At 40.6% G+C, this 27,979-nt stretch overlaps 1 protein-coding gene and 1 pseudogene across 6 annotated transcripts in view; both read right to left on the reverse strand.

Moving 5' to 3' along the window:
• Positions 1-27,979, reverse strand: part of PRRG1 (proline rich and Gla domain 1) — a 266,644-nt gene that overhangs the window by 15,103 nt on the left and 223,562 nt on the right. The gene's annotated exons all lie outside the window — the stretch shown is intronic.
• On the reverse strand, positions 11,249-12,519 carry LOC114906309 (annotated as a pseudogene).

Raw genomic sequence — 27,979 nt, forward strand, 5'->3', positions numbered from 1 at the left:
AGGGCACATACACAGCAGAAGCAAGAAGAACTACAATCCTGCAGCCTGTGGAACAAAAACCACATTCACAGAAAGACAAGATGAAAAGGCAGAGGACTATGTACCAGATGAAGAAACAAGAGAAAACCCCAGAAAAACAACTGAATGAAGTGGAGATAGGCAACCTTCCAGAAAAAGAATTCAGAATAATGATAGTGAAGATGATCCAGGACCTTGGAAAAAGAATGGAGGCAAAGATCGAGAAGATGCAAGAAATGTTTAACAAAGACCTACAAGAATCAAAGAACAGACAAACAGAGATGAACAATACAATAAGTGAAATGAAAACTACACTAGAAAGAATCAATAGCAAAATAACTGAGGCAGAAGAACGGATAAGTGACCTGGAAGACAGAATGGTGGAATTCACCGCTGCAGAAAAGAATAAAGACTGAAAAGAAATGATCCCACACGCCACGGAGCAACTAAGCCCGTGCACCACAACTATTGAGCCTGCGCTCTAGAGCCCACGAGCCACAACTGCTGAAGCCCGTGCGCCCTAGAGCCCTTGCTCTGCAACAAGAGAAGCCACCGCGATGAGAAGCCCGCTCACCGCAACAAAGGGTAGCCCTCGCTCGCCGCAACTAGAGAAAGCCCGCGCGCAGAAACGAAGACCCAACGCAGCCAAAAATTTAAAAAAATGCAGATTCTGATTCAGTAAGTCTGGGGTAGTGCTTAAGACTACTGAGTTTCTAACAGGCTCTCAGGTGAGGTTGCTGCTGCTGCTCTACAGACCACACTTTAAGTAGCAAGGTGCTCATGCTGGTTTGACTGCCTGGGATGCCTAGGTCCAGCCCCCAGAGACTGGTATAATTGGTCTGGGATGTACCCTGGAGGTGATTCTAACGTGCAACAAAGCTTGAGAACCCCCATGGCGAAGTGTGTGGTTATTTATCAATTTTAGTTATTATTTTGTTAGTAGCTCTAATGTGATCCTGTTTGCCTACTCCTCAGCCCCCCATCTGTGCCCACCCATTCCTCTCCTTTCCAGATCCCAACCTCCAGATGACAGGGGGATTACGATTAACGATTAGCACCTCATCCTTTTGCTCTTTTCCATCTCTGAGAACTGAGAGGTAGTTCAGGATGGAAAACACAGACTTGGGCAACCTGGAATTGGGAAGAATAAGCAAAAAGTGTTCTACGGGGTGATTTAAAAGGGAAGCTCATTGAGACAGAATGGGGAGGATTACCAGGGAGAACTGTCATAGCAAAATTCGCTTGTAGTCTTGGGCCTGAGTTTGGGTTAGTGAAAATAACGATCTACCCTCCTGAATCCTGGCAACACCTGACAACTAAGCAGCTACAAAGAGTTTTTCCTTCTAAATATGCAGGGTAACGAATGTTGGTCAAAATGCAAGAGACCCACCAGTGGCAAAGTACAGACATGAAATCTTCTCCCCAAAGCATAAACAGCACAAAAAAACTTAGAAGTGGGTGGACAATGAGGATGGTGATGATAAACGATGACTAACACATAATGTACCTACTATATACCAGACACTGTTTAAAATGATTTACATATAGCTCATTTAATTGCAAAAACCCAATGGGATTGACACTTTTAGTCTCTCTATTTTACGTGTGAGGAAACTGAGGCACAGAGCAGTTAAATAACTTGGCCAAGTTCACCCAAGATAAGTAAGTGGATAAACTGGGATTTGAAGCCAGGTAATCTGAGCTTAAGAAATCAGTACAGCAAACTGCCTCTCCAGGTCAGCAAAATAAGGATCCTCAGTCAATTTACAGTTATAAACACAGCTGCTTACACCGTGCTTCCTCATATCTAGAGGAGTACAGTTACTAGGTAGGATCTGAGTCGAGGTCAGAGAGAGGAGGGGTCCTTCAAGCAAGCAGAGAAAGAAAGAAAGTAAAAACTCTGACCAACTTTGACTAAGAAGAGGTAAATGCCAATAGCATTTTCTGGAAACTGAACTCACAGGGCCATAATTTTCATTTTTTAAAAAAGTGTTAAAATGCAGTGATGAATTGTGGATGGTAATTACTATGTAGATAAACTTATTCACGTTTTATTAGATGTTCAAAGCAATCTGCTAGCTTTAAAAAGACACACACTATTCCTGTAACCTTGAATACTGCATACAAAAATCTGTAACTTTCAACTTTCATCTTTGTAACACACAGGCGGCTCAGAAGAAACAAAATATTTTGAGAATTTTTTCCCCAGACATGGACAACCTTAGACTTTACATGGGTACAGATTTCATCTGGTCAAACACAGTGGACTGAGTGAGAGACTGAGGTTTTGAAAGGGAACAGAAAACAAAAGACATATGGAAAAAGGAGATCATTTCCTTGGGGAATCTTCTTTTAACTAGGAAACAATTTCTTTCTATCCATAGCCCTGAAGACAACGTAAAGAGCTAACTCTTTTTCACATCCTGAAAGGAGAAACCAGAAGCCAGGCTGATTTGGGGTCACTGGGTGTGGACACAGGTGGTCACAGTCTGGAATGAGGTAATGGTCCAGGTGGGGCCAGCAGCTCTCTAATGTTAGCTGCCCTGGGTGTGTGGCAGGTTGCGCCATACTCTCTCTCCACTCTCTTTCTGGTAAGCTTCTCCAGTACCTTGACCTCAACATCATCTGTAGCTGATGCCTCCCATATGTATATTTCAAAACAAGACCTCCTCCTGAGCTCCAGATTCATTTTTCTGGCTACCTGCATGACAATTCCACTTGGATGTCTAAAATATGCATCTCAGATTTTGTTTAGATGACATACCTTCCCCACCCTTCCACCTCCAATGTATCCCCAGCAAAAGTCCCCAGATTAATAAACAGCACTACCATCAACCCAGGTGCTCAAGTCCAAATCTCTGAATCTAGATTTTCTCCATTTCTTATTTCTCACTTTCAAATCCATGAACAAATCCTATCAGCTTATCCAAAATCCATGTGAATCTGTCTATATCTCATTTCCTTAGCCACCCCTGTCGTTCCAACTACCATGGTCTTTCACCCGGACCTCTGCAATACCTCTTACCTGGTCCTCTTGCTTCAACTCTTCCCCAAACCCAACATCCTTCAGAACAGCCAGAATCATTTGCCTGCTTAAACCCCTGTACAGCCTTGCCGTTGCACTTGGAATATAATTTGGACTACTCTAATACTGCTTACAAGACCCTACATCTCCACCTTACCTTGTACAACTCTACCTCAATTCATTATGGTTCAGTGACATACACCTCCCTCCTTTCTGATGCCCTAACACCTAAAATGCCTTCCCTTGGCTATTATATGCTGACTCTCACTTATCCTTTGGCCTTCAATATAACATCAACCCACAGAAGTATCCCTGATCACCTTATTCAAAATAATAATAATGTCTCCTCCAGCAATAGCTATTCTCTATCACAGTAAACTAAATACTTATCTATGGTTTTAATCCCGATTGAAATTAATCATATTTATTTCCTTATTTATTTTTAGGCTTTAAGTTCCTTTAAGACAAGGGCCTTTGTCTGACCATGCTATATCCTCATTGATGAGTATAGTGCGTGATACACAGCAGGCATGCAATAAATACTTGTTAAATGAACAATGAACAAAAAGAAATGAATGAAATTAGGGCAATTATATTCTCACTCAATATCATATACAATTAGAAATTAGCAAAAAGTGGTAATCCCAACATCTGTTTTAAATTTTATAAACATCTTTCTAAATTTCTTGAGTTAAAGGGAAAATAAAATTTGATATTCTAAGCTATTTAGAAACTAAAAGCAGTAAGAGAATTACATATTAAAATATGTTAGGATGGCCAAAATGGTATGTAATGGCGATTAATATCTTGAAATCTAAGGAAGAATCTTGATAGATTACTAAGTATAATAAATAAGATTACCTATTTTTACTTTTCATTTATTCAACAGATATATTTACAAGGCATCTATTACAAGTGATTTATTATTGTGGTAGAAAACATGTAACACAATATCTACCCTCTTAATTAAAATTTAAGTGTACAATACAGTATCTTTAACTATAATCCCAATATTGTGTAGCACGATATCTAGAACTTTTTTATTGTGCATAACTGAAAGTCTATACACATTGAACAGCAAATTCCCAGTTTTCCCTGCCCCCAGCGCCTGGAAATCTCCATCCAACCCTCTTTTTATGAGCCTGATTACTTTGTATATCTTCTATTAGTGGAATAATGCAGTATGTGTCCTTCTGTGATTGGCTTATTTCACTTATCATAGTGTCCTCAAGGTTCATACATGTTGCAGCATATGAGAGGATTTCTTTCTTTCCTATTTGTATTTTCTTCACTGCTTCTTCCTTATGCATTCATTGGAGTCCTTTGTGGTTCCATGTGAATTTTTTTTAATACATTTATTTACTTATTTATGGCTGTGTTGGGTCTTCGTTGCTGTGCGTGGGCTTTCTCTAGTTGCGGCGAGCAGGGGCCACTCCTCTTTGCGGTGCACAGGCTTCTCATTGCGGTGGCTTCTCCTGTTGCGGAGCACAGGCTCTAGGCGTGTGGGCTTCAGTAGTTGTGGCACGCGGGCTCAGTAGCTGTGGCTCGCGGGCTCCAGAGCGCAGGCTCAGTAGCTGTGGTGCATGGGCTTAGTTGCTCCGCAGCATGTGAGATCCTCCCGGACCAGGACCTGAACCTGTGTCCCCTGCACTGGCAGGTGGGTTCCCAACCACTGCACCACCAGGGAAGCCCCCATGTGAATTTAAGAAAAAATAATACTAATCCTTCTCAAACTCTTCCAAGAAACTGAAGAGGAGGAAACACTTCTAAACTCATTTTATGTGGCCAGTATTACACTACCTCCAAAGTCAGAAAAGGAAATTACAAGAAAAGGAAACTACAGGCCGATATCTCTGATGAATATAGATGCAAAAAACCTCAACAAAATGCTAGGCAAACAAAATTCAACAGCACATTAAAGGGATCATATATCATGACCAAGTGGGATTTATCCCTGGGATACAAGGATAGTTGAATGTATGAAAATCAATCAATGTGACACAGAACATTGCTGAAAGAAATTTAAAAAGAAACAAATAAATGAAAAGACATACCATTTCATGGATTAGAAGACTTAATATTGTTAAAATATCCATACTACCCAAAGCAATCCACAGATTCAATGCAATCCCTATCAAAATCCCAAAGCCATTTTTTTTCACAGAAATAAACGTATCTATCTTAACAAAAAGAAAGCAAATCCAGATAATGTTAATGGGAATTCTACTAAACCTCCTAAGAACAAAACACCTATGATACGAAAACTCTTCCAGAGCATATAAAAATGGAGAAAACTTCCCAATTTGTTTTACAAGGGCAGAATGATCCTAACACCAAAGCAGGACAAGGATGTTACTCACACATATTTTTTAAAAATCTACATGTTAAAGTATGAACACAGATGAAAAATCATAAGTAGAAATATTAGCAAGAGTAATGTCAGCATCATGGTGAAATAAGAGATTTATTGTTTTCGTCCCCCCTCAGCAACAATTTGGCATCCATTCATGGACAACAGTGCCTTTGTGGGAGCTGTGGGATGATGCAGCTCCACATGCTAAATGTCCCAGAAGGAGTCTCAACCACCCAGAAGGAGTCTCAACCACCCACACACTGGGTAAAGGGCATATTGACTTGGTCCCAGGTATGGCTCCTGGGGTAGCCTGTGAACCAGTTCCAGCTTCTCTTGGCCACAGTCCAGGAGCCCCTGGAAAACACTGTCTTAGACAATCACCCACAGATGTGAGAACCTTTGTGGAAGTCCAGGTTTCCAGAGGAAAAGTTCCAACACACCATTGGAAAAAATAATACAAATTTCAGACACATTGGAGAGGAATACTGAATTGTGAGCTTCATGACTGGGGGTCAAGAAGAAGCTGAGAGAGTGGCAGATAGGCCTCTTAGAGGGCATTAAAGGGACATGGATCCTAATAATTGTGTCTTGGACTCCATCAAGAAGCCTGCCCACAAACACTGGTTGGGCCTTGCTCATGGATGACCCCAATTGACCTGTGGGTACCCTCAGTACTCAGCATGCCTCCTCTACACACACACACCCCCACACTTTGGTCAGCTCCCTGTGTGTGCTCCCAGTGGTGGTGGCAGGGTGAGCTTTGGAAAATGGCTAGTGAGCATGTGCAGAAAATCGCCCAAATCTGCAGGCTAGGGAAACACCACAAACTTGAGATTTAGTGCCACTTTTTGGAAAACAAAAGTGAGACTGTCATCACCTGTACTGGTGCAGCGCAAGAACAAGAGAAGGCATAAGAAAAACCTTAAGGGGCTTCCCTGGTGGCGCAGTGGTTGACAGTCTGCCTGCCGAGGCAGGGGACATGGGTTCGTGCCCCGGTCCGGGAAGATCCCACATGCCGCGGAGCGGCTGGGCCCGTGAGCCATGGCCGCTGAGCCTGTGCATCCGGAGCCTGTGCTCCACAACGGGAGAGGCCACAACAGTGAGAGGCCCGCGTACCGCAAAGAAAAAAGAAAAAAAAAGAAAAAAAGAAAAAGGTTAAGACTTCTGCCACAAGAGGGAGGAAGAAGTATGGAGCAGCTACATCAATAGAAGGTCTGAGAAAGCCTCAGAATCACTACCAGGGCTCAGAGCAGGTATTTCTCTCCTGAAGGCAATTAGTAAAGACTGTAGGAGGTGACTGCTGCTTCAAATGAAAAGACAGCAATGCAAAACTTCAAGGATCATGAAAAACATCAAGGAAACATGACATGACCAAAGGATCACAATAATCATCAGTAACCAACCCCAAAGATGCAAGGGAAAAACCTGTGTTAGATACAAAAAAAAGATTATAATAAAAGGAATCAAAGCATACCACTACAAAAAGTCATCAAATCAAGACAGCAAGAGAGGCAAAAAAAGGAACAAAGGATGTACAAAACAGTCAGAAAACAATGAACAAAATGGCAATAGTAAGTCCTTACCTATAAATAATTATTTTAAACATAAAAGGATTAAATTCTCTAATCAAAAGACATAGGATGGCTGAATGGATAAAAAAACAAGATCCAGTGATAAGTTGCCTACAAGAGAATTACTTTAGCTTTAAGGACATATATAGAGAGTGTAGGGGTGGAAAAAGGTATTTCTAGCAAATATAACCAAAAGAAAGCAGAAGTAGCTATGCATCTATCACACAAAATAGACTTAAAGCTAAATATGGCAAAAGACACAAAGTCATTATGATAAAGGAGTCAATTCATCAAGAAGATATAACAAGTGTAAATATTTAGGCACCCAACACAGAATGCCTAAGTAATATAAAGCAAATACTAAGAGATGTAAAAGGAGAAATAAATAGCAATACAATAATAGTTGGGGCCTTTAATACTCCACTCTCAACACAGATCATCCAGACAGAAAATCAATGAGGAAAGGTTGGACTTTACTGTACTTTAGGTCAAAGGGGTCAAATAGATATATACAGATCATCCCATCCAACAGCAGGAGAACACACACATTCTTCTCAAGCCCAGGAGAAACATTCTCCAGTATAGATCGCATGGTAAGTCTCAGAAAAAGTCTTAGCAAATTTAAGAAGACTGAAATCATACCAAGTAGCTTTCCTGAGCACAATGGTATGAAACTAGAAGTCAGCAATGGAAGGAAAGCTGGAAAAATCACCAATATGTGGAAATTAAAAAAACATACTCCTGAACGACCAAAGGGTCACAGAACAATTCAAAAGGGAAATAGAATATTATCTTGAGGCAAACAAAAGTGGAAACACAGCATATGAAAACAAATGGGATGCACAAACAACAGTTCTAAGAGGGAAATGCATAGTGACAAATGCATACATCAAGAAAAAAAATAATGAAATTGACCACCTTTGGCTATACTAAGAAAAAAAAAGACTCAAAATCAGAAATGAAAGAGGAGACATTACAACTGATACCACAGAAATACAAAGGATCATAAGAGATCCTATAAACAACTATACACCAACAAATTGGAACCTAGAAGAAATGGATAAATTCTGAGAAACATGCAACTACCAAGACTTTTATCAGGAAGAAACAGAAAATCTGAACAGAACAATAATGAGTAGGGTAATTGAATCACTAATGAAAAAGCTCTCCCAAAGAAAAGCCAGGATCAGATGGTTTCCCTGGTAAATTCTACCAAACATTTAAAGAAGAATTAACACCAATCCTTCTCAAACACTTCCAAAAAATTGGAGAGGAGGGAACACTCCAAAAATCATCTTACAAGGCTAGCATTACCCTAATACCAAAGCCAGGTAAGGACACTACAAGAAAAAAAACTACAGGTCAATATCCCTGTTCAGTATAGATGCAAATATCCTCAACATAACCTTTGCAAACTGAACTGAGCAGCACATTAAAAAGGTCACGTTCTATGATCAAGTGGGATTTATCACTGGGATGGAAGGATAGTTTAACATATGCAAATCAAAAACTGATCCACTACATTAATAGAATGGAAGATAAAAATCATATGATCACCTTGATGAAGAAAAATAATTTAATAAAATACATTCTTTCATGATAAAAATTCTTAAATTGGGTATAGAGAGAAGACACCTCAACATAATACAAGCCATATAGAGCAAGTCCACAGCTAACATCATCCACAATGATGAAAAGTTGAAAGCTTTTCCTCTAAGATCAGGAACAAGACAAGAATCCCACTTTCACCACTCCTATTCAACATAGTACTGGAAGTCCCAGCCATAGCAATCAGGCAAGAAAGAGAAGTATAAGGAAACCATATTGGAAAGGAAGAAGTCAGAATGTCTTTGCAGATGATATGATTTTATATATAGAAAGTCCTAAAGACTCCACCAAAAACCTGTTATAACTAATCAAGGAATTCAGGAAAGTTGCAGGATACAAAATTAACGTAAACAGTTGTATTTTCTATACACTAACAAGACATCTGAAAAATAAAACAATCTTATTCACAATAAAATCAAAAGCAATAAAATATTTAAGAATAAACTGAACCGGGCTTCCCTGGTGGCACAGTGGTTGAGAGTCCGCCTGCCAATGCAGGGGACACGGGTTCGTGCCCTGGTCCGGGAGAATATATATATATATATTTTATATATATATATATATATATATATAAAATATATATATAATATACATATAAATATATATATATACACACACACACACACATACACAATGGAGTATTAGCCATGGGAAAGAAGGAAATCCTGATGTTGTTAACTAGAATGAACTAGAATTACTGAGAAGTAATAAACATTAACACTTGCATAATTTAATAAGCTAAAATACTTCAGATAAAGTTGAAGACTCCATTTATTTAACCCCTGCCCAATCCCGTTTTTCACTTCTTCCTGGGAGGCAACCGCTATGATGCATTACAGAACATGTTTTTATCCACATTTTTACCATACACATGCACCCACAGACACCAGAGCCCCAAACCGCCTCTCTCACCTCACCCCACATAACCACACTGTTTATAAGGGGAAAGTAGAGGTTTTCTAAGGACAACTGCATGTCCTGCATAGGGAACCAGAGGAAGTCACCCTCACATCTATGGGGAAGACAGGCTAAGGCTCAGTTTCCCTTAACACTGTAGCGCAGGGTGAGCTTTTCAAAGAGGGACTCTGCCGTGTTGGCTTCCAGGGCCCCCCATCTTGCTAATCCAGAATTAACCATTAAAGTGAAGACCCCCTTTATTTCAACCCCTGCCCAGTCTCATTCCCTTCACTCTTTCCCCTGATCAACCCCAATCATGATTTTCAGGGCATGTTTTTATACTTCAACTATGTAGAGACATCCACATTCACCAGGGCCCTGGCCACCCCCACACTGTTTATTAGGGGAAGACGGATTTTGTGTTTTCCAGGGTCCCATGGAACACCTTCTCCGTCCCTCTGTGGAGATCCTGAGCTACATGTGGACCGGGCACGGGTAGCTGGAGAGACTCCTGGATACTTGTTTTAAAACTTTAAAGGTAAGAGAGTTGCACACACGAATCAACCGGGCAATTGTTCTTATTTGATCCCTTCTACCCTTGATCCTTTTCCCTTTCAGTGGGCTCCGTAGTAGGGATAAAGAGAAAAATGTCATTTATTACCCTAGAAGAGCTATTTACTGTAAATACAGTGGAGGCTGGTAAAAGCGTGTTGATAATAAGACATATTAGCTTTGGTTCTCTTGGTAGCAAATAACAAAAACTAAATCAAAGTTGGATATATGAAACCCAAGGGCAGAAATACAGCCAGGCTCAGGAAAGGTCTAGGAAGCAGCTATATCATTTCCAGTAATGTGATCGCCGAACTGCTTTTCAACAAAGGGCGTCTTCCTAAGCAAACATTCAGAATGTAGTCTAGAGATTCAAAATGAACTCTGCTGCTGGTTGGAGTTAAAATACACACATACACACACACACACACACATGCATGCATATACACATACGATACAAAGGAAAGAAAACATATATATAAGTGGATGTTTTGTTATTATAACATGCATGCCAGGCATTGGTGACCATGGGAAGTCACCCCCGTTGTTTCTGAGCAAGACAGCCTAACACTCATTTTTCCATTATCACTGTTGCCTAGAGTGAACTTGTCAAAGAGATACTCCACCATTCAGACTTCCAAACCCCTCCACCCCCCATCTTGCTACTCATACTTAACCAATAGTATTTGCATAATTTAATGAACATGAACATTTCAGGTGAAACTGAAGACTCCCTTTATTTTAATCCCTGCGCAATCCTATTCCCTTCACTTCTTCCCCAGAGGCAACTGCAATCATGATTTTCAGGCTATGGTTCTATACTTTTACTATGCACATGCACCCACATTCACCAAGGACCCCTACCTCACCCCACCCCACCCCAGTCTACCCCCATATACCCACATTATTTATAAGGGCAAGACTGATTTTGTGTGTTCCAGGGCCCCATGGAACACCTTCTCCCTCCCAGTGGAGATCCTGAGCTGCATATGGTTGGGGTATGGCTGTGTTCAGAGACTCCTGGATACCTGTTTTAAAACTTAAAAAATGAGATTTGCCCACATGAATCAACCAGAGACCTTTATTTATTTATGAACCAATAACTTTATTGGAAGAAACGGAAAAACGGAAAAACTGGAAGAAAAAAACTTAAGTGATAAAGTCCAGGAAAAGAGAGTCCTGCACTTGTTGCAAAAAAAAAAAAAAAAAAAAATCGAATTTCTTCTGCAAGGGCACTATTGCTGTGTGCATGGCAGGCACGGTGACCAGCGCTCTGGTCACCCCGTGGCTCTGGGGAAGTCCAGTCCACGCTCAGTTCTTGTCGCTGTCGCCCAGGGTGAGCTTGTCAAAGAGGGACCCTGCCAGGTCGACGTCCGGGGCCCCCATCATGCTCAGGGTGGTGACATGACCCTCCAGCTCGCTGATGAACGCCACCTGCTGGCGGAGGTAGTGAGTTGCCAGGAAGTGGCGCAGGTGGGGGTCGCTCATGTCGGTGGCCAGCTGGTGCAGGTGGAGCAGGCTCTGGTTCAGGAGCTTCTCCAGGAACAAGGCGCACTTCATGGCCTTGAGGCCACTCTTCCACTCGTCACTGTCTGGCTTCCTGATGTCTTGGAAGTGGAGGCGGCCCCCGCGCTGGTTCTGCAGGCCCATCAGGCCCTGGGCCCGCCCGCTGTGCTCGTGGGAGCGGTGCAGGAAGAACCGGGTGAAGTGCTTCAAGGCCACGTCGTCGCGGTCGAGGTAAAAGGCTGCGGCCAGGCACACGAAGGAGGCGTGGAGCTCCAGGGTGAAATGGCTGTTGACAGCGGCCTCGCAGTCGGGGTGGTAGTTCTGGCGCACCTGCGAGGGCGGCGCGGGCAGTGTGGCGAGCGTGAAGGTGAAGCCGCGGGGCCTGCGGTAGCTGCCTCGGAGCGCTCCCATGTGGTCGAAGAGGGCGGCCGCTCTGGGATGGACGGAAAGAGCGGCCCATTACCCAGGTTTGGGAGGGGGGAAAGGAGGTTCCGGTTCCGTTACGGGGGGGGAGGGGGATTGGGAGGGTCGATGTGCACGGAGGGCGGGGCACGAAAGCTGTGTTCCAGGTTTCATCCAGGCCTGGGTGAGGCAGGCCGACTGGGCCGAGCACCTGGCATCTATTAATCTTTAAATTTTGCAATAATATTTCTATCTTCCAAGGGCTTTCTCTTGTTCTCTAATTGCTCCTTCTTATAGCACCCTGCTCTCATTTTATAAACCCACTTATCTTCCTTAAAATTCTGAGAATATGAATTTGGATTTATTCTGTTTCCTGTATTATATTTGCTTTTTCTGCAGAAATAGTTGTGTTTGTTCATCATGATCTTCTCTTTTACTTTCCTCAATGTCTGGCAAGCCTTTTTGTTCATTTAAACTTAGGAAGAAAGGACTCATTTGATTAGCCTCGGTAATTAGCACGGATAAGCTCTAGAGTTCGGACATCCATTTCACTTATAGTCTCCTCCTTGGAATGGGAGGGCAGAGCGTGTCAATTATTCAGTGGCCTCCTTTGCAGGAACATGGCATGGAGCTTTCAGGTAGGCTAGAGACCCTCACTGTTGCCAAAAGAAAGATGTAATTTCTCACATCAGAAGACAAATGTTTTTCCCTTCGAGGTAGCTGTGTCCTGATGTTTCCCTTCTGTGCAGGTCTACAGGTATCTTAAGCTCATTCACTGTCTTTGGAGTGCAGTTTTGGGAGATTAAAGGTGGTCAAATGGCACAGGTGCTTATGCCCAATGGAAGCAGGGGTGGGGGAGGCTCAGGGCAGGATGAAACATGTACCGTTCATAGATTAGGTCTTTCATCTCACTGCTGACCTAGGACTCTGTACAATGCTTCAGTTTTGGTGACTGTTCCTGAAGTGTGTCTGAATGGCCTCAGTTTTCTACCGCAGATGTTTCAAATTCTCTGAATTAACTAATTTGACTGTATCTGCCATTTCCTATCTTCCAAGAATTCCTCATATTTCTGGTGTGCTAATGATACCCTTTAGGGTATGTGGGGTGTGTGCGTGTGGGTGCATGCGTGTGCGTAGATGTTTTTGGTGTGTTTAACCACTACCATGATTCAATTATCATTTTTTTAAAATTTCTAAAACTGTAAATTTTCTGAATAGGTAATATAGTCACATGGTTCAAAGCCACACTGGTCTCCTTTCTGCAGGCAACCAGTATGGTATTACTTCTTATAAATCAGGAGGAGAAAAGGAAAAGAGGAAGAAATAATACTCATGAAACAGAAGAGAAGAAACTTTTAAATATATTCTTTAGAAGCACATTCTTCTCAAGTACACATAGAATATTTACCAAGATAAATCATATTCTGGGCCATAACCAAGTCTCAGTATATTTCAAAGGATTCAAATCACACACGATTAAAAAAGAAAAAAACATGTAAAATCAAAAATCTAACCATCGCCCTTAAGGAACAAGAAAAAGAAGAGCAATAAACACCCAAATCAAGCATAAGTCAGGAACAATCAAGAAAGGAAAATTCAGTGAAATAGAAAATAAACAAAAAATAGAGAAAGTAAATACAACCAAACACAGACTCTTTAGGATTAAAGAAATTTCTAGACTGACTGATCAGGAAAAAAGAGAGAAGGCAAATTACCAATATCAAGAATGAGGGAGAAAACATTACTACAGATTATGGAAAGGGAACAGTATTGCTGTGATTAGTCATGGCAATGACTAGACTAGACCAGAATCATGATTAGACTATGATTCACCTCTAGCACCTGGGTATGTTATTACTCCCCCAAATTGGGGTTCTCTTAGCAAGGAAGAAGGGGGTAAAATGGTTCTTAGATCAACTATCTGCCACACAGATTGCAACTTAGAATACATTAATTCAGGCAATTACTTTCTTTTCTCACCAAGAATGTTGGTGGTAGGACAATTCAGACCAAACTGCAATGAGCACAGGATTTCTAGTATAATGGAAATGAGTAATACAACAGGCGGTGGAGTGGAAAAGGCAAAGAGAATGGCATATACTGGAACAAAGTATCTCTTTATAGTAAGTTGAAGAGACATTACAATTCTTAGTAAATAATTATTTATCTCAGTTTCGTCTAAAGTTTACCCTGGATACTTTTTCTTTTTGTTTTTTGAAGTATAGTTGATTTACAGTGTTGTGTTAGTTTCTGGATTTTAATATTTTAAAATACAAAACAGCAAAATGGAACAGTTTTAATGAAAAACTAATATAAATCCTAGATTTGTGGGGAATTGTTGTTCTTACTACTTTATCTCATTTTAGTCATTAGTATGTACCTGGATCTTTATAATGTAATCCGTCTTTCAAAGTAATAAAAATGAATCTCTATAGAATTGAAAAGTTTCACTAACTTTAAATAGAATTCTTTATCATCTCTTCTACCTCTTCAGACATTACTCTAGAATTATAATGAAACCTCATCAGTTTATCTAGCTTAAAGACAGCTCCCTTGAAAATGATCTCACCATTAAACCAAACAAGTTCAAAACTGTCCAAGAGTTCAGGTTGCCACTTCTCAGATAGTAACAGGAAATTTCAGCCAACCTCTATATTCTTTCCCAGTTGTCCCTATTATACTGCAAGTTCTATTAGGTTTTCTTTTTCTTTTCTTCCTGCCTTGTGCTCCAACTATGTCAGCTACATGGTATGATGCTCCGGAGTACTTGACTAGGAATCAAAAGCCACGAGTTCCAACTCCAGTCAGAAATCAGGCGCATCATTGGTCTTTTTGGCACTCACAATATTGGTCTACAGATGCAAAGAATGTCACCTGCTTTGCCTGTTCTAATGCATTTTAAAACAGTAAAAATAAAAATACAGCTAAGAGTATGAACCAGCCACCAGCTTTTCCATTTCGATCATATCTGGGCTTGAATAAGCATATTGTGATGTGCCTTTACTAATGGCCTAGTAAGAACTGGCATAAGAAGCCTAGAGGTAAATTGCTCCACTGTGAAACCCCAGCATAACCATCACCCATTAAATTAGGAGGGAACTGTGTTCAACGCAGAGGGAGGGGAGGGCAGGGCGGGGAGACCTGGGTCCTACTTGGGGCTGGACCAATCAATATCTTGCTGTGGGGAAATGAGCAAACTGACAACTTCTCTGAGGCTGTTATTTCCTTCTTTGTGAAATGAGGAGTGTGACCTATTTGGTTTTCCTGGACCCTATCAGTTATAACAATGACTGGAGCCTATTCCATGAGTCCTTTCTTCAATAATAGAAAGGAAAGAAAAATCAGGCTTTAGTCTATTCATGATGAGCAGTGATTGGTATCAAATATTAGCTTTGGGAATGGGGTAATATTTTAACATTCAGATAGTAATGCTATGTTAAGTTATGACAGTGCAACCCTCTGAAGCATACAATTCAAGAAAAGGCGGAGCCCTCTTTGCTCTGCAGGTGGCTGTCTGTGCACTAGGGGAAGAGATGCCCTGTTTCAGCTTGATGGTACTTAAGACCTATGGCTGACAATATAGGGCTATTGCAAAGTTCTAATTTCCTTTGCCACGGATTTTACTGTACCTTGCAAGTGGCTAAACTGAATCTTTTTTTAAATCAATAGTCACTTTATTTATTTATTACATCTTTATTGGAGTATAATTGCTTTACAATGGTGTGTTAGTTTCTGCTGTATAACAAAGTGAATCAGCTATACGTATACATATATCCCCCCATGTCGTCTCCCTCTTGTGTCTCCCTCCCACCCTCCCTATCCCACTAAACTGAATCTTATTTTTACAGTTGCTGATATTCCAACCATGAGAACCATGGTCAGAAGTCTTGCCTTGGGGGAGCTGCACCCTAACACTAGAGGAACTGTGCCCTAACGCTGGGGGAAAGGACCAGTTACCACCCCCAATATTAAATCAGCAGCCACCCACTGTAACAGAAATTGATTTACAGTAGTGGCCCCATCCAGATGGGAATCTCTGAGGAGTGCGCAGGGGTGGTGATTGGCTGCTGTATTTCATCAAATATACCATGGATTGAAAAGCACACTTTTTTTCTGTATTAAAAAAGAAAAAAACATGCTTTCAAACACATGTCATTGATTGTAAGCTGCAGCACCTCAATTTCACAGAAGTTAAAATGTGAATAAATGATTAGAGAATTGATGAAATATGGTAAAACATATTGGGTTTTGTCATCCACTTGCCTTAGTATATTTATCAAAGTAGCTACTTTTTAAAATTATTCATAATTGTTTAAACTTTTTGGTAATTTATTTGTGGCCCTAATGGTCCACAGTATTATGCATAAATATGGAAAACATTAATTTAAAAAAAAACTGGCATATTCCGTTGGATATTGTATCATTTTACAACACTTCAGCCTCATCCTAGAATGGGTGGTTTCTGACTTTTTTCTTCTTTCTTTTACTTCTTTGGAGAGAGAGGTTTAATGTATTAGGCTAAGGAATATAATTCCTTGGGTAACAGGTAAACCCCTGTTCTCTGAATTCATAGCTAACCTCCTCCTAGCATGCCATGGGAGGCATGTGACACCATCTTTCAGATGAAATAATAGGTGCGTTAAACATTTACCAAGCAAAGTTGCTGATTTAGGGTTCTACTCAAATCCCAGCTTGAATGTGAAAGTTTCATTCTCATCAATTCCACTGACTGAACGCCACTCACTATTGGATAGCATGAGCCGTTTCTAACAGTGACAGTACTGCCTAGCAAGCAATCAGGCACTCCAAAGCAGTGGCATGGTGGCTGACGAGGCCACTAGGATCACCACTGCACATGCTAGGTTGGTTGGTCACACTTTCATAAATTCAAAGTTGTTTAGACCCTAAGACCCTGAACTACTAAGGGGAGCTCTAAGAAAGCCACATGTAGGGTACTTGCAAGAGGAGAACACTAACAACCATTCCCCAAGTGGACATCTGCTTAAGCAGTGGAATGGCCGATGTGCCCCACTCCTGCCCCCTGTGCCCACAGGGTGGATATGAGGAAAAGCAAGGTGGGAAACAAGGGTCAGCAATAGAGCAGACTACTTCCAAGGATTAAAATGAGGGTGTAAGTACTTCCCATAAGTTAGGTGGATACTGTGCAAAACTTGAGCTATGTTGCTGCTACTCTGCCCCAGAGGGCTGTTTGCCAGGCAGACGGCCTCAACAACGAGGAAGTGAGGTGTGCATACCAGGATAGGAGCCAGCTGGGGAAGGGTGCAAGAGAGGCCAGTGCAGAGTCATGAGTCCTATTCTTGGAACTGTGTTGTGGGGAGGCTTCTTCTAGGAGCCCTTGAAGAACACTGTGCATCTCCCACCCAACGTATAATTAGGCCCACCAAAGAATCAGCAACAGCCAAGAGGGGGTGACAGCAATACCAGTTAAGTTAGAGACATCTGTCCCCTTTCCGCTTCCTTCTCCCAGGTCCTCAAAATACCAGAGGAGAGAGAAATGGGAAGGGGCAAGGGTTAAAGAGTAGATCATGACCGTTTCCTTCCTCCACGATCTTCAGGTCAAGGTCTAGCAGAAGCTGAAGGAGCAGAGGAGGAAAAGGTGAGCACCTAAAGCGAATCCAACACTCAACTTTCAAGTGGAAGAGAATGGATAGGAATTTTTATGTCCCAAAGTGCCTAGAAAGGTAAGAGATTTGCCTGTCTTCAACGAATAAGAGTCTACACTGTCAAACTAGAGTGGTCATGCAAGGCAGGGTCTTTTCAGACACCTGATTCATCACTTATGTGACCTTAAACTCTGGTGTGATATTCCCATGGAACCCTTGAATTTCTACCAGCTCTATTAGGAGAACTCCTTCTGGGCAAACTAATTCTAATGAGTATTGATGAGCTCTGAAATTCCACATGTGTCTCGAGGGTAATCGGGGGGTAAATAGCAGCATATTTGGAGGTTAAACAGGGTGTCACTAACTGGACATCGCTGCCTAAGATACGCAGAGTTATATTAAATCTATGATGCAGATGATTCTACAAATGACAAAACAATGGACCCCTCAGCCCCACCAGTACCCAGTCTCTGAGGGGAGGTCTGAAAAAAGGTTAACTGGCATTAAGACAAGAAACGTGCTGAGGTAACTTCAGGTCAAGGTTAACAGACTGCTGGCATGGGCAGGAGAGACCCACACTGGAGCAAGTCCACTGCTTTGTTAATATGCAGGCTGAAACCCTCCAAATTAAGTTACTACCATAACCTGAAAAGAATAACTGAAACTACATAGGATTTATAATCTACAAAAGGGCCCAACTGCCAGAGAATAAAATTCACCACAAATTTAAAAACAACATCGACAATATAATCAATAAAAACTTACCTTAAATGATCATATAATGGACAACATGCTGTCAGACCTTCCCGATCTTTCTGGTAGCTCAGAATACCAATTGCACAAAATAACAGACTTTGGTCCTGTTTAACTTACTCTCAAGAGATCCCAAAGGAAACAGTGACAGGGCTTCCCTGGTGGCGCAGTGGTTGAGAGTCCGCCTGCCGATGCAGGGGACGCGGGCTCGTGCCCCAGTCTGGGAAGATCCCACATGCCGCGGAGCGGCTGGGCCCGTGAGCCATGGCCGATGAGCCTGCGCGTCCGGAGCCTGTGCTCCGCAACGGGAGAGGCCACAACAGTGAGAGGCCCGCGTACCGCACCAAAAAAAAAAAGAAAAGAAAAGAAAAGAAACAGTGACAAAGCCCATGGGAGCCCCAGGAAAGACCCCTTGTGGCTAAAAGGGAACTTCATATTTGGCTCCTCCAAGAGGGTCTGGGATGGGTCCAGGGAAGGTGTGGAAAGATTTGGATGGAAATGCATAGAGTATGACTGGGAGACAGCCACACTGATGCCCCCTGTTTGGCCCCTATATGTCTATGCCCAGGCTCGACTCTACCTTCCTAAATTCCCTCAGCTCTCAAAGGGCAAAGCTCTGAATCAGTAGCTCAAGGGCCATCAGTGGATCATGAGAAGCTAAGTGAAATAGGAGTTCCCCTAACAATGTCAAAGAATCCAAGTTTCTGCCTGCAGGTGTGACGAGTAATCTCCAGGGAACTAGTGACCAACTGTTAAATACCTCAGACACTGAGCACTTCTTGTTAATCACCATCTTCACCCAAAAGTGTCTACATGCTACGTACGTCCTGCCGTGGGCTCTGAATTCAGAGATGCCCTATGTAGCTTTTGTAGCATATCCTAGTATGAAGGAGCACTGCATATCTGTTTCTTCAATTTCTCTTTTAATAATTCCCACACAAGACAAATTTAAGGCAACACTTTGGAATGAGAGGTATTATCCAAAAAGGAATAGCTGGACTTAGACTAAAATCCTTGGACCCAGTTTCTAAATTGCAGACACAGCTTGGGGGAGGAGTGGAGCATGGAGTGCACAGGGCATGGGACAGCCCCAGACAGGACAATCGTCCGCGCCCCCACAAATACTACCCGCTGCAAAGCTTTTTGAGTATTCCAACTAAGCAGTTTTAGTTAAACCATTTGCTTTACAATCTAACAAAATGTAATCTGCTGATCACCTACATTAGAATCCCCAGGACTGCTCATTAAAGCAGATTCCCTGGCCCTATGGAGACCTGTGGACCCTGGACTATGCATTCTTAAAATAAATTTTTTTCTAATTTTGGAATAATTTTAGATTTACAGCAAAATCGCAAAGATAGTACAGAGCATCCCTCTGTACCCCTCACCCAGTATCCCCTCATGTTAGCATCTTACATTAGGATGGCACATTTGTTATAATTAATTAACTAATATTGGTCCATTACTATTAACAATGGATTTGGATTTCACTGGTTTTCCCACTAATGACCTTTTTGTTCCAGAATCCAATCCACATTGCACTTAATCGTCATATATCTTTAGTCTCATCTGTTCTATGACAGTTTCTCAGTCTTTTCTTCTTTTTCATGACCTTGACAGTTATGAGGGGTCAGGTATTTTGTAGAATATATCTCAATTTGGATGTCTTTGGTAATTTTCTCATAATTCCATTGGGGTTATTGCTTTGGGGGGAAAATATCACAGAGGCGAAGTCCCTTCTCATAACATGCTATACATGACTTATCGCTGGTTATGCTAACTTTGATCACCCTGTCAAGGTAGTGGTTTGCCAGCTTTCTCCACTGGCAAAGTAAGTGGAGAAGTAAGGTATTTCCCTCCACTTTCCATACTCTAATCTTTGGAAGCAGATCATTAAGACCAAGCAACCCTCAAGAGAGGCAGAGAATTAAGCTCTTGCCTCCTGGAGAGGGGGGTATTTACATACACAGTTTGGAATTCTTGTGTACTGTAGATTTGTCTCTTCTCACCTATTTATTCATTTATTTATATCATTATGGACTCAAGCATTTATTATATGCTTTAGGTTATAATCCAGTACTACATCACTTATTTTGTTATTCAAATTGTTCTGCCTTTGGCCTCTGAGAACTCCTTCAGATTGGCTCCTGTGCCTCTTGGACATACTCTCATTTGCTCTTTGAGTACTTCCTTACTTTCTGTTACTACAGTACCCTTCAGCTCATCTTGTATTCTCCCTGCTCCAGCCCTCGAATCAGCCATTTCCCCCAAAGAGTCCTGATTTATTTTGCTGTGGTATAGTATGAGAGACCCAGATCTGGGCATTGAGGGGGACTGTGCAGTTTCGAGAAGCAACCAAGCCGATTCTTAATGCACTCTCAAGTTTGAGGACAGCCATTTTGGAAAGTCAAGCACAAATAAACTAGAAATAATTTGTCAAGAAAAGTTCTGAAATGGTTGTTTTAAAGAATTACTACTATTTTGTTCATGTTAGTTCAAGATTAAAACTTCCAAAATGCAAAGTACCCTGGGGGACCTGTAGAGAGGAAAAGAGAGAAAACAATGGTAGAGATCGAATAATGATTCTGAAATAAAGTGATTATAATTCAGCACCTAAAAATTAGAATAAAATATATTTATCAAAGGCGTTCTCTGTGCCAGGCACTAAGCTAAGCGCACAGCTCCAAACCTAATGCTGAGGGTGTAATTTCTCCTTTTTTAAAGGTACAGAAATTGAGGCCTAGAAAGGTGAAATGTTTGCACAAAGCAATACAGTCAGTAGGTGGCAGAGCTGAGACACCAAATCAGGTCCATGTGATCTTCCAAGCAGAGGATTTGTGCAGGGCATTCTGTTAAGTACTGCTTATGTGAGTATACAGGCTGTTTCTCCCAGATCTCAAATGTCAGGAGGGAGGGTCAGCTTATTCACTGTTGTATGTCCTGTGTCTGTTATACAGTAGGCACTCAGCAGATAACATCCGAATAAATCTGACCAAATTTCTACATTGGTGAAGAGGAGGACCATGAGGTATAACACATTTTCTTCTATTGTATCTTATAATTAGACTTATGTTCCAAATTAGGTAAGAAATTACCAAAAAAGAATTTTTACTGAAAGCATACTTCTAACTTCACACAGTTCAAATGTGGGGATGATGAAAATTAAGTATGAGTAAAACTGTCCTGAGTGATAAATTTTAGTAAACAAAAAGATAGTTAGTATGTACTCTAAGACTAGAAAGCAAATGCCAAAAGTCAATAATTTTCTTCACTGCCTGGATTAATCAAGTGAACTTCAAAGATGATACTATGTTATTCAAATGCTTCTTAACACAGAGCAGATCCTTCTTAACAAATAACAAACAATATTCTGAAATAGATGAAGGATCAGAATCCCATTTCTATTACACTTACTAGACCAAAATCCCCTGATTACACCTTTTTGTAAATGGTATGGTTTCAATGGCATAAGCAAACTCAGATGACAGGCCGTAAACCAGAAAGAAGGAAAGGAACCTAACACCAACATAATAAAAAATACGTTTTAAATTAAGTCCACATCTATCAGCTAACTTGTGAACAAGTTTCAGATCACTACTTCCTATGAATTAAATGTACTTCATAATATACCAATCCATTCGTTCATTCCTTCATCAAATATTTATTTAATTCCCATTATGTGCCAGCACTGTCTCAGATGCTAAAGACCACAGCTATGAACAAAACAGAAGAGAAACACTGCTGTCACAGAGCTAACAGTTCTGGGGGGAGAGCACCGATAAACAAATACAACATATAGATGTCAAATGGTGGTAAGTGCTGAGAAGAAAAATAATTCCCAGAAGGGGCAAGAGGTTGCAATTTAAAGTAGGATACTTCCTCACTGAGAAAGTGAACTTGACGGGGAATGATGAGGGAGCTCAGAAACATCCATGTGGAATAGGAAAGAGCAAGTGCCAAAGCCCTGAGACAGGACACGTGCTATGTGTGTGTAAGGAGCCACAAGGAATCCACAGAAAAGTGATTAAGGGGTGATGTGTCATAGGAGATGAGATAAAGAAGTACCTGCAGCCATAGTGGAGGTGTGGAGGGGAGAGGGATGAGGACTGATCGTTTAGTGCCTGTGGGTGATTTTGAGCACTTGGATGTGTACTGAGGAAGACAGGAAGCCGTTACAGAGAAGACACTTTAAAGGATCATTCTGGCCTGCTCTTTCTATGAGGAGGGGGCCAAGAAATCATACGAATGACAGAGTGATGGTGGCTTGGATGTAAAGTGGTAACAAGTAGAGAGGCTGAGAGGTGGCTCTATTCTGAATATACTTTCATGTAAGAACCAACACTGTTGGCAGATGGAGTGGGGATATGAAAAAGGGAGAAGAGTCAGGGATGGCAACAAGGTTTGGGGCTTAGCAAAGAGATGGATGGATGCGTTACTACTGCATACTGAGATCAGAAAGGCTGTGGCACAAGCAGATTTGGAGGGAAGGGACACAAATTTGTCTACGTAGAAATGTATCCAATTCCAAGAGGAGATGTTGAGTAGGCAGTTAGTCACCCAGGTCTGCAGTTCAAGGTAACCCTGCAGGATATAAATTTGGGAGTTATTAGCATTTCAAGCCACAAACTAGGAAAGCTCACCAGGGGAGTGAGTACAGACAGAGCAGAGTTTCAAGAAATGAGCTGATTGCTGAAGGGAGATGTAGGGTGAAGAGAGTTTTTTTTCCTAAGAGGTGTGTAGGCTAATGAGAATGATTCTATAGAGAGGAAGAGGTGATGCTGGAGAGGGCGGAGAATTGCTTGAGCAATTGCTGAAAGAGTTTCTTCTTCTATTTGTTTCGAAGATTGCTGAAATGCAGCATCCTGTCTCTGAGGGCAGGAAAGGATACAGAGAAGCACTGACACGCATAAGGGCCAGAGAGGGAAGCAATAAAAACATCATCCTTCACCTTGAAAGCAATAAAAGAGGTCAGTAAGGTAGTAAGGTATACGATTAACACATAAAAATCAATAGCCTACAAAACACATACCTGACAATGGATTTGTATCTAGAATATACAGAAAACTCTCAAAACTCAAAAATACAAGAAAACAAACAATCCAATTAGAAAATAACCAAAAGACAGGAAAGGAAACTTCCCTGGTGGCGCAGTGGTTGAGAGTCCGCCTGACGATGCAGGGGACACGGGTTCGTGCCCCGGTCCGGGAAGATCCCACGTGCTGCGGAGCGGCTGGGCCCGTGAGCCTGCGCGTCCGGAGCCTGTGCTCCGCAATGGGAGAGGCCTCAACAGTGAGAGGCCCGTGTAACGCAAAAAGAAAAAAAAAAAAAAAAAAAGGAAAGGAGATTTCACAGAAGAGGATATATAAATGGAAAATAAGCATATGAAAAGATGTTCGACATTACTGGCCATTAAGGAAATGGAAATTAAAACCACAATGTGGTATCACTACACGTCTATCAGAATGACTACAAAAGGAAACACAGTAACAGCACCAAGTGCTGGCAAGTATGAAGAGAAACTGGATCACTCAAACACTGCTGGTGGGAATTTAAAACAGTAATTTATACAATGACAACTTAGTCTGTCAGTATCCTAAAGAACTATACATATACTTAGCATACAACAATTATACCCCAGAGAAATAAAAACTTATGTTCACACAAAAACCTGTACACAAATATTCACAGCAGCTTTATTTAAAATAGCCCCAAACTGGAAACAACCCAGATGTCCCTCAACGAGTGAATGGTTCAACAAACTGTGATACATCCATACCATGGAATACTACTCAGCAATAAAAAAGAATGAACTATTGATATACACACAACTTGGGTGAACTCAAGAGCATTATGTTGAGTGTAAACAGGCAATATTAAAAGGTTCCATATATATGATTCCATTTATATAACATTCTTGCAATGACAGAATTACAGAGGTGGGGAACAGATTAATGATTACCACAGGTTAGGGATGGTGGTGGTGTGGGGGGGGTGCGACTATTAAGGGAGATTTTGTACAAATGAAAGAATTCTGCATCTTAACTGTAGTGGTGGTTACAGGAGTCTACACAAGTGATAAAATGGCACAGAACTATACACACGGATTGTACCAATGTCAGTTTCCTGGTTTTGATACTGTACTACAATTATGTAAGATGTAATGACTGAGGGAAACTGGGTAGAGGCTACATGGAACCTCTTTGTATTATCTTTGCAGTTTTCTGAGAACCTATAATTATCTCAAAAGTTTTAAAAAATCTAATGCATCCTTGTAAGTATAACTTGGACCACAGGATTTCTCAAGAACTCAAGTCAAAATAAATATATGGTTTATTAATTTTAAAAAATCAATAACCTAGTACATGAGTGTTAATAGCAGCTTCATTTGTAATAACCCCACACAGGAAACAACCCAAATGTCCATATACATATAATGATATACTACTCAGCAATAAAAATGAATAACTATTGATATGTGCACTATGGACATCTGAACATAATCATGCAGAGTAAAAGAAGTCAGACAAAACAGTGTATAATGTATGATTTCACTTACAGAAAACTCTAGAAAATATAAACTAATCTACAGTGACAGAAGTCAGATGAATCATTGCCTTGGGGTGCTCTTGATCATGGGGAGAGGTGGGAAGGAGGAATTACAATGGGGCAAGAAGGACCTTTTGGGAATGATGAATCTGTTCACTATCTTGACTGTGGTAATGGTTTCATAGGTGTATGCATATGTTAAAACTTACCAAGTTGTATACTTTATATATGTGTGGTTAATTGTATGTCAATTATAACTCAATAAGGTTTAAAAAAATCAATAGCTTACACATTCACAAATAATAACCAATTAGAATATATCATGGAAAAGAACCCATGTACAGTAGCAACAAAGAAATAGTTAGGAACCAACCTAAGAACTGTGCAAAACTTATATGATGAAAACAATAAAACATTCCTGAAAGAGAGAAATACTGATTTCAACAAATAGAAAGAAATCTCTTCTTGTAGAGGGTGATTTAATATCTTAAAGATGTTAGTTCTCCCTAAATTAATTTACAAACTGAAAGAAATCCCAATAAAAATACTGACAAATGGGTTTTTTCTGTGCTAGAAAAATTAATACTAAAATTTATATGGAAAAATAGGCATGTAAGAATAGCTCACAAAACACTGAAAAAGAAGAGCTTATAAGGAGAACTAGTTCTAATTTATACTAAGTATACTAAAAATCTTCTATAAATAAAACAGTGTGGCACTGGCATTTGAGCAGAAGGATGGACCAATGGACTAGAATATAAAATCCTGAAATTGACTAGGCACATACTGAAATTAGGTATATGATAAAGGGTAATTAAATCACTGGGGCAAAGAAGGATTTCATAATAAATTGTGTTTGGACAACTGGATAGCTATGTGAAAAAAATCAGATCCATAACTCACACCACACCCAAGAATAAACTGTAAGTGAATCAGAGATCTAAATGTAAAAACTCAAATATGTTAGAAGAGATTGGGTGAATTCCTCTATAACCAGGGCATAAGAGGATGGTTTTCTACTATGATTAAAAATCTGGATTTAATAAAATATTTAATTTATGGCTACAATGAAAATGAAAAAAAAAACTGCATGATAAAAAATCCATAAGCAAAGTCAAAATATAAATGACAACTGTAAGCAAATATTTGAAATATATCACCAATAAAAGCTATAGTATCTCTAATATACTTATTAAAAATTCAGGGAAAAAAAGACCATAAATCTGATACAAAAATGGGCAAAAGGCAAAGACAATTCACAAGACAGATATAAAAATGGCCCATAAACACATGGCAAAATACACAACTTCACTCATAAGAGCAATGTAAATTGAAACAACACCAAGATACCACGTCACACCCAAAAGATTGAAAAGAATGTCAACGCTTTTAAAATACACTCTGCTGGTCAGACTGTGAGGAAATAGGCACTCTCAAATATCTGGTGGGAATGTAAAATAGTACAAGCTTTACAGAGGGTACTCTGGCAATATCTAACAAAAGTACATATGCATCAATCCTTGATGAGCAATCCACTTCTAAGAATTTACCCTGAAGATATACTTCCAATAATGCAAAATTATTTACTATTATCTGTATTTGCAAAATACAGATATTATCTGTAATTGCATTATCTGTAATTGCAAAAATACTGGAAACTACTTAATGCCTAAATACAGTAGACTGGTTGAATAAACTGTGACACATCCTTACTAGGAAGTACTATACAGATTTTTAAAAATAGGATAATCTCTGTGAATACATATGGAGTGACTTCCAGAATGGATAGATGGATGGATGAATATGAATATAAATGTTTTCTCCCTCCCTATTACGATATGGGTATTAAAATTCTGAAACCACTGTATGTGTGTTGTAGAACTGGGCAAATGAGTTAATATATTGATGTTACTGAAAGTCAGGGAAGAATATCTACAAAGAATATCTACATCGCACCTACAAATACAGAATGGGGAAAACAAAGAAGAACCCTGAGGGGTATTGGAATCGGAGATCAGCAGGATGAATATGCAAGTCCATACACCACACACATGCACATACACACATTTATGTGCATACATGTGTGTAATTATTTTCCTAGCTCTGTTGCTGGAAGGCCCAGAAGCAATGATACTCTGATAGCAATGAGAACACTCTAGCTCCCAGATCTTGGTTTCTAAATATTATTCCTAACTGTAAGTAAGAAAGGCTCCTCAGAGAAACAGCCAATTCCAAGACTGGGGCAGAGAAAGTACAAGATTATCCTGGACACCTTGTTGGGCCAAAAAGTTAAAAAGTGCTAGAAAAACTGATAGGGACATGTCAAAGAGACAGAGAAGCCAGTTTGAAGAAACTTCCATTAACCAAATTTGAGACATTTTGATCAAAACACTGACAGTTGGGCTTTCCTGGTGGCGCAGTGGTTGACAGTCTGCCTGCCGATGCAAGGGACACGGGTTCGTGCCCCGGTCCGGGAAGATCCCACATGCCGCGGAGCGGCTGGGCCCGTGAGCCATGGCCGCTGAGCCTGCGCGTCCGGAGCCTGTGCTCCGCAACGGGAAAGGCCACAACAGTGAGAGGCCCGCGTACCGGAAAAAAAAACAAAAAACAAAAAACACTGACAGCAATGAATTATAACTCACTGAATAAAATGATCTATGAAAGATAGATAAAGGGAAAGTTCCTGCCCATAGTGGAATGCCAACTAACAAACGTACACAGAATGACTGAGTCAGAAATCCACCATTTAGCGTTATATTAAACTAGAATTTAATTGATTCAGTCAAGAACTATCAACAGCAGACATTAAAACTAGAGGGTAAGGTTGGAACTCATTTGAAAATACAAAATAAGGGAAACAACACATAAAAAAGCTGTGGACTGATTGCACTCAAGATCAACTCTAGGAACGAGTGGAAGGAGAAATTCTACTGAAAAGGAAAAATAAAGTTGATTTCTACTTGTATCTCACAAATCTTAGGACTTTTAATAAACCCGTTATACATATTGCTATGATAATCTGAACTTAAACTTAGCTGAGAGGGGAAATGTATGTGAGAGCAAAATGCCATGTAAGGTGGGCAGAAATCATGTCTGACTAATGTGCACGATCCACAGCCAGTGTATA

This window comes from Monodon monoceros, unplaced genomic scaffold, assembly GCF_005190385.1.
Source record: "Monodon monoceros isolate NGI ecotype Baffin Bay Population unplaced genomic scaffold, NGI_Narwhal_1 Super_Scaffold_22, whole genome shotgun sequence".
Taxonomy (NCBI): domain Eukaryota; kingdom Metazoa; phylum Chordata; class Mammalia; order Artiodactyla; family Monodontidae; genus Monodon; species Monodon monoceros.